We start from the raw sequence: 13,725 nt of genomic DNA, 5'->3' as shown, positions 1-13,725 counted from the left end.
GGTGGCCATTGCTCAGCCAGTCCTCATCCCGAGTCCAATTAATCACTGTAGCAGAGTCTCCTTCCAGGAAGATGATGTTAGCTCCTAGAACGCGCCTCGCGTAGGTAATACCCTCCTATGCTGCCCTGAGCTCCGCCCCTATAACTGTCATATCAGAGGTGTATCGTCCTTCAGTAATAATCAACTTGGAATTGTCATTCTTGATCACAAAACCTATACCTCCTCTGTCTCGACTTATAGACACACTACCATCGAAGTTCACGTTGAGATGACCGGAAGGTGGGGGCTTCCATGAGACAAGAGCAAACCTGGGCGCTGTAGCAGTGGAGTAGGAGTTCTAGATATCCCGAAATAATTTATGCTTTAAAGATGCTGCAGGTGAAGTTGTTTAAGAGTCTACGCACAAGATAATCAGATGGCGAACTCGAAGCTTGTATTATTAACCCTTTGCAGCTCCAGTTGTAGAACATTTCTACAATTAAGATGCATGATAGGTTTTTATTCATCGAGGAACTCTGATTTGCATCTGCTTCATCAAAAAGGCTCACTAATTTATTTTTTTTTATGCTGAAACGAATGTATATATCATACATAGTGGGTACGGATACACCCAAAGAAATCAAAAGATAACAAGTACCGGAGGGCACCTGGTAGTTCTCTCTCTTTCAGCCACAGGATCTCTCCAGAATGGCTAGCCACATAAGAAGCTCGTTGGTTTTGCTAGCAACTCCATGCACATGTCACATGCTGAGAGAGGCAAAGCGGAGGAGGGCAGTTTTGTAATATTGTTTCGGTTACAAGCTTGCAGCTAAGGCTGCAAATGGGTCGGGTCGGATCGACCCGAGACCCGATCTGACCCGAATTTTAGGACCCGTGGGTCTGGGTCGGGTCCTAAAATTGGACCCGAATAAATTTCTGGGTCGGATCTGGATTTACCGAACGGACCCGATCCGGCCCGAATGGACCCGAAGAGAGAGAGAGAGAGAGAGAGAGAGAGAGAGAGAGAGAGAGAGAGAGAGAGAGAAGGGGGGGAGCAAAAGAAAGTTTTTTTTTTGTGTGGGTTGTGGCACTATTGGAACGTATGATTCTCTCTCGATCTATTACACTGATGATATCTCTGGTGTCTCGGTAGCTGGCTTTTTTTTTTTCCTTCTGTTTTTTGGTTTCTGTTTTTTCTTTTTTTTACTTTTGCAGGGAGGAAGTGAGGGAACACTGTTACACTGAACTGAATATGCGTCATGTGCCAGTTTTCTGCAATGGAATTGGATTTTGGAAGAAGGTCTGGGATTTTTTTTGTCCTCGTGAGAGGGGAGCTGGGAGACACCAAGTTCCATCCAATCAGTCATATAGACAAAAAATAGTGTGATATGAAATTTGGCTTGTTGACCGACATAGTAAGTCATGGGTCATCCGTTCTGACTGGAGATCAATTGCAAGTCTTTCAAGTCATGGGTCACCCAACACCTCATAATTATGATATGACCAAATTAGATTTGCCCAAATTCTTTCTCAAAAGCATAAAAAAATGGACTCGATTTGGATCTGAATCGGATCCGACTTGGACCCGGATCCAACTCGGATCCGACCCGACCCGATTCGATCTTCAACCGGGTTGGGTCTAGGTCCAAAATTAGGACCCAAACAAAAAATCGGGTTGGATCGGGATCACCTAAGATCCGACCTGACCCGACCCATTTGCACCCCTAGTTGCAGCATCCTGCTTTGTTGATGCCAGCTTCATCTCATGATGCCCCTCCCCTGACGCCCCAAATATAATTTCATCAGCCCTCTCCCCATCCAAGCCCGTAACCAACCCCCAAAACAAAGCCGTAAAATTTTTGGAATCCCAATTACATCTTATCCAAAAAATTCCCTCCACCGCCTGTCCAATTCGATCTTTCCAGGTTGCTCGATTGATCCAAGGAGTGGAGCAATACACGATCGTAGGTATCATTCGTTCCCTCGAAAGTATTGGTAGCTTTGAGCTCCTCCTTTTAGCTTGAATAGAAACCCGTCTTTAATTGTCCTCGAATCTTTTGACATTTGATTTCAAAATTATGCTTCCATTATTGTATTATCCAATTGCCCTTTTATTCTCTTCGTTCGTTGGGATTTTTGCCATGGAATCGTTTGTGCATTGCAGCAAATTTCGATTTTGGTCGACCAATTCTTTGTTCCATGCTGTTGGATTGGAGCTATGCCCAATTGATTGTTATGAATTTAAAGAGCATATCTTTAATGCTGATTTCTTATGCGGAGAGGTAAGAAAGTAAACAAAAAAAAATACTAAAGAAAATGAAATATAAAGAGATAGATTTAAATTTTCAAACTAGGAGACAATATTTATTGTCAAATAGGCTATTTTCTCCTAGAATCAGAAAATTCAAATTTCAAAATTCAACTCGTAGAATCGGAAATAACATGGCAGGGATACTATTTTCTCTGGTTTTCTTTAAAATTTTGGTGAACTTCTAAAGAGGGGAGAGTTTTCTTTCTTCTATGCTTTTAATAGATGCAGAGATAGAGATATGAATACTTCTAAAAATTTTATTGCGGAATAGTTTAATTGTAATTTGGTCTACCATATGGAATCGGTTTGTTAACGGATGGCTCCCAATTGATAGCTTCGAGTTCTGATCGTTTGAGAAATTGAGTTGCTCCTCCAAATTAAAAATAAATGTTATAGGGCAATGTGGGCCAGTTGTGGTTAAATCTGATTGACAATTTGATGGTAGTAGAATCAAATTACATGGATCGAACAATTTCATTGGAGGCATTAGAGTTCTGGTCGTGCCTTGGAGAAGCCCATGTTCATATGTTCTGGAATCCAAGAGATGGTAGGATTTGGACCAGTTTCTTACTTGAAGATTGGACAGAGATTTGGTCAAGGATCTGCACAAGATTTTTTTCGATCATAGAGATTTGCACAAGATTACGATCGTGTAGTTGCGGGTACCTAGGTACCTTCAAACAAGCACTTCGATAGCTTCTCTGTTACAGACTGGCGAGGAGTTCTCCATGGAGTTCTTCATGTGGTGGTCATGTGAGGAATCTAGAATGTAAGGATTACCGGAATTTTCATGCGGGCTATGGGGATCTCACAGGCATTCTTGGAATCAGAAGAACAGAATCCAATGGTAATTCTGATGTTTCAAATCCTAATTTGGTCAGGTGATGGGAAATTGAAGTATCTTGGTGGTGAGACACAGATTATCTCCATCAGCTAGTATCTGTCATGGAAAGAACTTATGCAGAAAACCATAAGCATTTGCAACCAACCTCACCCCATCAAGTATCAACTTCCAGGAAATGATCCCTGATATCTGTTTCTTCAGATGAAGATCTTCAGAATATGATGGAAGAGTTCTACGGGCTCCGAAAGGCTGATGGCTCACAGAGACTTAGAAGATTATTTCTCATATCTCTAGGTGAATCTGAGAACTCTTCTATAGATAGTAGAGGCTTGCAGAGCAGCCCGGAGTAACAATATGTTGTTGCAGTGAATAATAAACTAGAGCCAAGTCCTAGGAAGTACGCAAACAATAATATTTTTCGTCAAATAGACTTCAAGGCCCAACAGACAAGCGTCTAAATTCAATGCAAAGAATCTCCCAAGACCATCTTAGACCTTAAGGACTTGTTTGGTTCGTGAGAAAAATTGTTTTTAGTAAAATATTTTTTTAAAAAAATAATTTCTAAAAATATGATATCTGAAAAAATAGTTTTGATATGTTTGGTTGATGATAGAAAAGTAGCACAGCTTATGTCTAGTTGAGCATATACTTTTTGAAAAAGTTGTATGAAATAACTATTAAACTCTTCATAAAGAAAAAGATTTTACTTATGGAGAAAAAAGACCCACTAGTGGGAAACTAATTTTTTCATATCCCCTATGGATTTTTCTTTTTATAAAATATGAAAATTTTATTCCTATGGAAATACTAATTTTCCATCTCTCTTCTTTGAAAACTCCAACCAAACAAGAGGCATTTTTTATTTTTTCATTGACCACACTTCTGACTTTTATCCCTTCTTTTCTCGCATGAACCAAACGAGTCCTAAAAGACAAATTCTTAATAGAAGAAAGGCAAAAAAAAAAAAAGAAGGAATAAACTCTTAGATATGATAAAATTTGTGGATCGTGCATGGATTGGGTCCAAAATATTTCGAGACTTATACCTATTTAGATGATGATGGCGTTGCTGGCGAGAACGGCAAGATATAGGATGGAGCTAGGTGAGAGAAGAAGGATAATTCGCACTTGTGCAAATTGAGGGCATGGTGCATGAAAAGCGGTGGTAGATGGCATGAGGTGGCAGCCGGTCGTGGAGTTGACTACTTGTTGTCAGGGTGCAGTTGCTTGGCAAATCGAGATTGGTCTCAATACGATCTGAGTGGTTTGTTTGGTGTCCATTTTGAAGGATTTTATACCCCAACACCACGTAGGGACTTCAAAGGGCTGGATGCACTTATATGATGCAGCACATTCAGGAGCGGCCGGAGGGTTGGAAGTCCTTGTGCTTATCCATGATGGATAGGCTGATATTAATGAGATTGATCCTCAGCTTTATACTGATCTATCTTATGTCCAATACCATCATCGTAAGATCTATGCTCATGAAGATTGAACAGTTGTTTTGAAACTTCCTATGGGGCTCTTATGATGGAGGACATGGAGTGCATCTTGTTGCTTGGGGCGTGATCTACCAGCTAGTGCAGGACGATGGTTTGGGCATTCAGTCACTGATGGTGAGAAGAGTGGGGCATTGATTGGCTTTTATCACCAGATATTTATTGGAAATTCTTTCTTTTTTGCCTTCTATCAACAGCAGGGCCAACTTGTGCTCGGTTTCTCTATTGGTTGAAATGAAAGGATTACTCTCTCTTTTTTTTTTCCCCCTTGACATTTGTTTGCCGAAGGCCAGCATTAGATGGTTTCAGTATGACATTGCTGAAATTATCAAAGGCCCTTCTGCACTGATTTAGATGGTGATGGAACTGAAATACTCATGTCTGGCTTTAAGATAGGCCGAAGAAACAATTGATTACAGGGTAATCAGCAATTTTCCCATTCTGCTCCACATAATGCTGGGTAATCCCACAAGTCTTTTCTTTTGCTAATGTCCTCATGCAAGTAGTACTGGAAATTGGACCGATACCTATAAAGACGTCCTCAAAAGAACTCCTGTCTGTAAGCGTTCAGACACTCAAAATGATTTTGCTTCCATGCTATCTGCAGGTTGATGTTTAGACTGCAGACATGGGAAATCCGTGTGAAAATTTGGGTAAATAAGACATTCTATCTGCTGGGGTCAGTGATGACGGTGTTCTATCGCCGTGTCAGAATTATTCATCAGTCGCTGTCGACCACGAAGTGGGCATAGCAGCATGTTGTTATGCTTGTTTAATATAAGCTAACATTAGTAAATGATAATGCATGTGATTTATCTGACAGGACGGTATTTAACTATTTTTTGATAGTAGGTGCACCTCGTTATATATTTTGTTAACCTAATAGACGCAATCCAGTTCTCAGTTGATGTACCCATAACTAGTGCTTCCCAAGTGATGCAACATGAAGCAATTATACTTCTTCAATTATATTTTTATTAAGAGAAAGATTATTACATATCTGTATATATATATATATATATATATGTATACATGATCTCATAATTTGCCGTTCAAAAAGGTTCATAGTAAGAAATTTTCCAACGAAGCTTCTCCGCCACCAATCATTTAACGATCTACTCCATGGTGCAGGATACGGCAGCCGGATCCAAATGGCAATATCCAACAAGCACATTGTATCTCAGACTGCCTTGTATTTGACGAGCTCCCCGCATAGAAGACCCCGCAGGCCTCCTCGCTCAAGCTGTTCGTTTTGTCTGCTTCTCATAAGTCAAGCCATTCTCGGAAGCTTACCGCGTTACAATGCTTTGGTGCCGCCTTCCGCCGGTCGAGCTACTGCAATGGTCGCAAAACTCGAAAAAGGCCAAGGCGTCGGGACAACTCTCTCTCTCTCTCTCTCCGTCTACATATGCATACATATAGATATATATATATACATGGCTCCGCCTTGTGGCATTTCCATCCTCATAACTCCACTGGAATAAGCCTAGGCTCCTCGGACCACAACCAAAGAGCTCTCAAATGGCTCGGAAACAAATGCTGGCTGTCCTTGTAGTAGCTGCGGTTTCCATGGCCACCCTTCCGGCAATGGCTCGAGCCACCGAATATGTGGTAGGAGATGACCAGGGGTGGGACCTTGGCGTGAACTATACCGACTGGGTTCAGGGCAAGATGTTCGTAGTCGGCGACTCGCTAGGTACCCTCCTCTCCCCTCTTCGATTCTCCAATGGTCAAGCTATACGTTATCATTCTATGTATATACGCACGTTTAGCTTCGTATATTGACTCGGAAAGCCTGCATCTGTATCGGATGAAAATTATCTAACGCGGGTTGTGCTCCAATATGTTTTGGAAAATTCACTTTTCCTCGAGGTGAAAATTTTATAGTTAAATGAGGTGGAAAAACAATGTCTACGTGATTCACCGAGCCAAACTATAGCTTTGAATTTACTAGTTAGCTAGTATTTTAGACTTTGCAACGATTAGAAAATATTGGGGATTAAACGGATGGATTTGAAACTGTGCACGTTTCTTTAATTTTGCAGTCTTTAGGTACTCGCCTGACAATCACAACGTTCTCGGAGTCACTGGCCCAGCTTTCCGGGCATGCAATAAGACATCACCACTAAAGACTCTACAATCTGGTAATGATACAATCCCGCTCTCGAGTCCAGGGAGGAGATGGTACATCTGCGGAAAGGCCAACCACTGTGAATCCGGCCAGAAGTTTGTCATCACCGTCCTTTCAAGCTTGCAGCCTCCCGCCACACCCCCCGCGCCCACACCCCCCGCGCCAGCCTCCGCGCCCACACCCCCCGCGCCCACACCTCCAGTTCCCGGTTCCTCCAACAAGATTATCATACCAGAGTACCAGAGTTTAATGGTGGCGACTGTGGCAGTGCTGATGACCTTCATTATTTAAATGATGGATTGTTTTAATTCATTAGGTGTCCTTGAGATTTTATTCTGTACGCGCCTTTGAAATTGCTTTATGTCATCATCGTATCTGCTGTCATTTGAAATTGGTGTGTTTCCTTCTCTTGAATTTCATGGAATCCCTCTCTTTTGTTTTTAAGCTGCATTGGGCCAGAATTTGGGACGGAGTCCAAGGGTTGACATCCGGTTAATAGTTGGTCATAATACCCACACATACTCTGAGGATACAGAATTTGATCCATAAAGCGACCTTGTATAGATTGCAGAAAACTTCTTGGTTAAAGGTCAGTGAGTTAGGAGAAAAAAAATTATAAAACCATAAGTTTTTCAGAGATATATCATGGATTCTCCAAACACATGCAGTTAAAGCTAAAAGTCAGTCCCAAAATAATTTGCGATCATAAAGCCAAGGTCTTGAGGCATTCCCCTGATTTCCAGTAGGCAGGATTGGCTCATAATGACCATGTAGTTTGCTGATATGATTTTCAAAAATCACCTTGGTAATACCAGGAGGGCAACTAGAAACAGGGAAGGTTGCAAGTGGCTCCTAGAAACAGGGGAGGCTGCAAGCGCTGCCTGAACTCCAACTACAACTACGAACCTAAACTCATTCTAAGTTAATAAGAACCTCAGGCTATAGTTGTAAAGTAATGTTTTCTTATAGACTCAACTGTTAGCCTTATAATTGACCCTCAGGGAAAACATAACCTTCATTTTGATCAAAGGACATTGTCACTACTGAAGTCAAAACTAGAGTGTGATTTTGGATGTACTACAAAAAATCATAACATTTAATGATCTTTCTTGTTTTTCAAAATTAAAAATTACCATTACCGATAATCTGGTGTTTGATAATGTACAATAAACTTCACAAAATCTCTCAAAATCATGGAACTAGATATCTCTACTTTGAGTTTTCCAAGTTCATGATTTCTGCAATTGTATCATCCTACAACTTTCCATCATGAAAAAATACAATCTGAGCTAAACCCTACCTACAATTTTCCATCTGTGGGCCATTTCTAACAGCTCTGTCTGATTGAGATTCTTCAGTACTTAAGACACCTATAAGGCTCCCATCTTCTCTCAGTCTGCGTGTCACTGCACATGTGTCCATATCATCTGCTCCATAGCCAAGATTTTTTTTAAAAAAAATAAATAAAATCAAAGTGTATATATATATATATATATATATATATATATATATATAATGGTATAGCCAATTGGAAGTGCTAGAAAAAGGTAAATTAAAAAAAATGGTTATCAAAAAGTAGAAGATGCACTTCTTTTAGCATATGCAAACTGTCCTCTGTTCATTTATGAAATATATAATAGCTGACTATTGTCAAGTCTACCAGATGCTTAGATTTCTGGTCGCTAAACCAGCAAAAAAACATTGCCTTGATCCTCCATCATCTGCACAAATGAAGTTCACAATTTAGCCTTTGACGTCTTTCACAGGCAATATCAGCTAATCATGGGCTCACAAAACTTCAAGAAATTTTCCACCTTCCAGGATTAACACCAGCATTTCCAACACGAGGATTTGTCATCAAGACAACTTGGCCAGCATAGCTGGGGTCTGTTAAAATTTCCTGGTACCTAAAAAAAATATTTTTCATATGTAAGATTTTCATGCCCAAGGAGAAGCACAAGTATGAACCCTCACGAAAAATAGTCATGGCATTGGAGGTATGTTGCATACAAGAGATATCAAAAAGCATCCTGATTTCTAGATATGATACTGGAAAAATACTGCAGTTGCTGTGCTCTGGCAAAAGTTATACTAGTCTAGGTCTTCCTGGAATCTAAGAAACACATTCTTATTAGCACACAAGGAACTAGAAAATGTAGTGAATAGCACATTTGAGATCAAAGCATCAACTTTAAAAGGAACTTAAACAACATTCTCAGACTCCCCTAATAATTGTCTGAGAAATCTCACCTGAGATTCGCCAAGAATCAATGTATAATTGATTGTTGATTAACTTAAGGTGATATTCTACAGCTACATAAAATTGGTACGGTCATTTCAGTATGATCTTAGACCACTGCCAAGTTTTTCTTTTTCTTTTTCTTTTGCCATGGCAGGAATAAATTTCAACCTTATATTTAGATCACAATTTGCAACCCTAGCAGGAAAACATAAATTACAACAACATATTTTCAACTTGACACATTGGATATTTATAATATAGTTTCTAAAGCCGTTGCGCATCAACAAGCGCATGCACAACCTTTCACATATATAATGGAAGGAAAACCATGATTACAACCAACAAGCCTTGGTTTCCCAAGTTCTTTTTCATCGTTAATTCCTATGAAGAACTACTTCTGCTTTCACTATAGTTTATCTAAATCCTTCTCTGCAACTTTCTCCGAACACTTACACATATAACACTATTGCATATCCTTATGCCATCTTAATTGCTTCTCCATCACATAATTCCCACAACTGCTTTTTCATGATTACTCATTTTTCAATTTACAAGCTTACTTCAACATGACACCTGTGGCCATGATTATCATATGTGCGTGAACACGCATCTTGCTGAGCATTTTAAACCGGCATTACGATTGGCCATATAATTATCACATAGAAAGTTTTGAAACCAGAATCTCCTCTTCCTACAACCACACAACTTCAATTCTTTTAGAGCCATTAACCTTTATAGTAGCTTTAAGTTAACAAAAATGATTTAACCAACTTGTCCATTAATTTAGTTTAAAACTCATTTCCATCCATTCAATTTACTCCACAAAAAGCTTCCTCTAAATTCCAATCCACTATCATTTGCACATCTAGGGGTTTAAGGTTGACAAACTCCCAAGTGTACAAGCCCCCCACAAAAGAAAACATGATATTTCAAGTAAAAAGGTACTGCAGAATTCACAAGCATACAAATATCTGGCACTCAGGAAATAGGTTGCAAGTCGCTAGCAAACTTGCTTTCCCAACATAAACAAAGTAACTAATGAACAATGGACTGTAAATCATGCTAAATGACTTGGAGTACGAGCTTGAAAATGCAAATCGACAGCTAAGTGCAAAGAAAACATTTTAAAATGCTAGCAATGCTCCGAAGGCCATCAACTTGTGAAACTGTCTGGATCCACAAGAATTACTGATTCAGATTGGAACCTCATCTGTGCATGCATGATATAGTGATGGAATCTGATTTTTCTAATAAACTATGTTCACTTCTTATTGTATATAACTATATATGGAAAGGAATGCACTAAAATCTAATTTATCTTCCGAAGATTACAAGTTAGAAGCAATTAAGGTCTGGTATCATAAGAAATCTATATCTCATTAGAAAAGCAGTAATGTTTTTTAATCAAATAGAAAAAAACCAAAAAAATTCCAAGGCCGAACGGAGAAACCTCTAAATTTGCAATAAGATTTGGAATTTATTAAAGTTAAATTCAAAGACGCTCCCAAGACCATCCGAGACCTCATAAGCAAAATCTTGATAGGAGAAAGGAAAAAAAAAAAACAAAAGATAGTAACTAGGATAAGTGCAAGACGCTAACTTCGTCTCCAGAAATAAGAAAACCAGTGAAAGAAAGACATATCTTGACCAACAGAAACAAATACATTCAAAACCTTACGGAACAGCCTCTAAGTTCGCAGATATTTTGAAATCTATTAAAAATAAATGCAAGAAAAAGCTCCCAAGCCATCCTTCACATCAGAAAACGGAATATTGGTAGTAAAAAAAGTATTTCGCGAGACAAATAAAACCCTATAGCTCAACATACACAAGGCCAGCAACTCGGATAACGGCTAAACGCGATCTTTGGCCTCGAGAAGGGTGAGAAACTTAGCAACGGCAATCTTTACCTGGATATTAACCCGTCGAGAGCTACCACCGCGGATGGAAGCGGCCCAGGACTTGGGTAAGAGATGGGAGATGTGATTTTGGCGGAAGGCCTGCGACCCGGACGAGAGGACGCCGTCTCTTGGACGCTGGATGGGTTTCACGGGAGAAAGGGGTTGAATTCACGCCATGAGAAGAAGAAGAAGATGATGATGAAGAAAAAGCAACAGAAGAAGAGGCTAAGAGATGGATCGCTTGGGAGAGAGAAAGAAGAGAGGGCAAAGCAGCGGCTACGTTCTACTTTTGTTATAATAATAATAATAATAATAGTTATTATTATTATTATTAATAAAAAACAATTGGTCGCAGCTTAACGCGAAGGCATGTGTATCCACATTCCATGGGCAAACGTGGGGGAAGGTACACCGTCGATGTATTTACTGCGGTCGCCGTGTGCTGCGACATAAACCCCTTTGGTTTTTCTTTATGTCGCTTCGGCCAATGGCCGCCCTAAATTCGCATCAGAAAGAGCATGAGACCGAACGGTACGTAGCCGTACAACCATTGGCTGGGCCCCAGAACCTATCTTGATTTGACGCAACCGGCATTAGGCTGGAATTGGATCTGAATTTAGATAGAATAAAATTTGTAAAATCGTGCGTGGATCGGGTCCGACGTATTTCAAGACTTCACCTATTCAATTCAACTAAGTCCATGCTGAATAATTATTTTTTTATTTTATTGATTATACTATACTGATGCTATTATTTAGTAAAATAAATTTCCTTCTTGATCAAAAGATAATTCATCAATGATATAGTTTAAGAAGTACTCTAAAGAGTGGATTTTGTATGGAAAGGTGGATGGAGATGATGAGATCACCATATTTGGTTGGACCACGATAAAAATATGTGAAGTCTTGAAATTTTAAGAATAAAAATACCCCTCTATCTAGAGAAAAAAATAGTATATCAAAACACCATTAATATATTCTATCAATATATTATATTATATTATATTATATTGGCATTATATTTTATTTATGATATATATTATATTATATTATATTATATTATTTATCAGATTATTATTTGGTGATAATTTTAATAAATATTGTCATATTATCTTATATTTATATAATAAAATTATATATATAACTTCAATTTGCCTTATTTTCCTAATCAAACTAAATATTAGCATAAAAATAATTTATTATAACTATAAATAAAATATTAATTCTATAATAATAATTGTTATATCTTTATAGGATTAATAATTTATAGGACCAATAAATATATTTTTATAAAATATAATAATAATTAATTTATTAATATATATATATATATATATTTATAGAGAACACACATACACCCATGTGACATGTCTATATGATGCAATGCTTAATTCCTTGTGGCAACGTCTACACTATACTAACATTACTCTCATGTTCAAGCAATAAAAAAGAAAAAAGTCTCAACCAATAATTCATCCTAGTCATGTACTCTAAAAGTAATACAAATGAAACAAAATGAAAGAAAAGCTTAAGGAGCTTAGTCCATGAAAAGAAATAGAATTTTCTATAAGAAATAGAATATAGCATCGGTAATAATCTCAAGGGAGGGGAGAGAGTAATAGGCAATGGAGTTCTTACTATTGGAAATGACTAGCATAAATATAGCTAGGGGAAGAGGAACAATTTTTTTTCCATATTTGAGAGTGTGAGTATAGTGACTTTTTGTTTTGAGAGAAGACAAATTTATATATCTATTCTATCACCAATTCCAATTCATGTATTTAAGTTCTCAGAAATTTATTGTCAGTTGGCAGTGCATTAAAACACATAACTAATAGTTATTGTTTATATTACATATAATAACCGCATTTAATTCCTACTAAAAACTTACATCTAATGCATGTTTACGGGTAATAGTTTAATATTTCATAGTATAACCACATTTAATATTTTGCATTTAAAAGATAGAAAATAGTGCATTTATCTCATTGTGTTGCAATGTCGCTAATAGGAGTGAATCATGAATAAGTAAATTTAAAAATAATTTATGCATTTAATTTTCCACAATTATTTTCCTTTTTGGCTTGGCAGATGCATTAAATATTACTGTCCCACCACATTTACTTCTTGCTAGAAACTTAGATCCAATGCGTGTTTATTTCATTGCGTGCATGAACACATATTTTATAGATAGTATTTTAAAATTTCATAGTATAATCATATTTAATCAACATTAGAAGATTAAATCTAGTGCATTTATCTTATTGTGTTGCAAATTGGCTAATTGGAGTGCCATGTCTGAATTATGGATTAGCGAACGTATTACATGACTCTTGAACGAATATCAACCAAATAGAAAGCCGAACATGCTTGATTTGATTGTTATTGCTTGATCCGAAGTTCCATCCATCTAATCTAAGCAAAATGTGGGGGGCAAAAAGAAACAAACTAAAAACCCATAAGCAAATCCTTTAATTACACTGTTACTTTTCAATCTAATTTAAAAATATTAAAGGGAAAGATCATGATCTACCATTCATCTTGATAGAGCAAATCTTAACAAGGGCAAATCATGTTATTGTAAAATGATAGTTTTAATTTTAGAATGTTCTCCATATGAAAATAAATGAGACAATAGAAGAGAACTTAAGACATGATAGAATATAATGAAAACGGGTTTTTTTCTATATATCTCTTTGATTTCATAAAGTTGAACCAATTAGGTGAGAGACAAACCTCTTTTCTTCTCTCTTATCCAAAGTTGGGTTTGGGACTCTCTTGCCGCTTTATTTTATCCTCTCCAAATATTTGATCCAATTG

The 13,725-nt window shown here is 37.7% G+C and overlaps 1 long non-coding RNA gene across 1 annotated transcript; it reads right to left on the bottom strand.

Moving 5' to 3' along the window:
* Positions 1 to 7,914: 7,914 nt before the first annotated feature.
* Positions 7,915 to 11,153, bottom strand: LOC148699808 (uncharacterized). Its single transcript, XR_015974231.2, has 3 exons — positions 10,916 to 11,153; positions 8,578 to 8,670; positions 7,915 to 8,484 (listed from the first exon to the last, which is right to left on the bottom strand). It is a non-coding gene; the product is annotated as an uncharacterized LOC148699808 (long non-coding RNA).
* Between the last annotated feature and the right edge of the window lie 2,572 nt (positions 11,154 to 13,725).

The sequence above is a fragment of the Phoenix dactylifera genome, chromosome 16 (assembly GCF_051530095.1).
Source record: "Phoenix dactylifera cultivar Ajwa chromosome 16, Ajwa_hap1_PhDact_Kaust_v1.1, whole genome shotgun sequence".
Classification (NCBI taxonomy): Eukaryota; Viridiplantae; Streptophyta; class Magnoliopsida; order Arecales; family Arecaceae; genus Phoenix; species Phoenix dactylifera.
The sequence above is the reverse complement of the archived record's forward strand: the minus strand, read 5'-3'. Positions and strand labels throughout refer to the sequence as shown.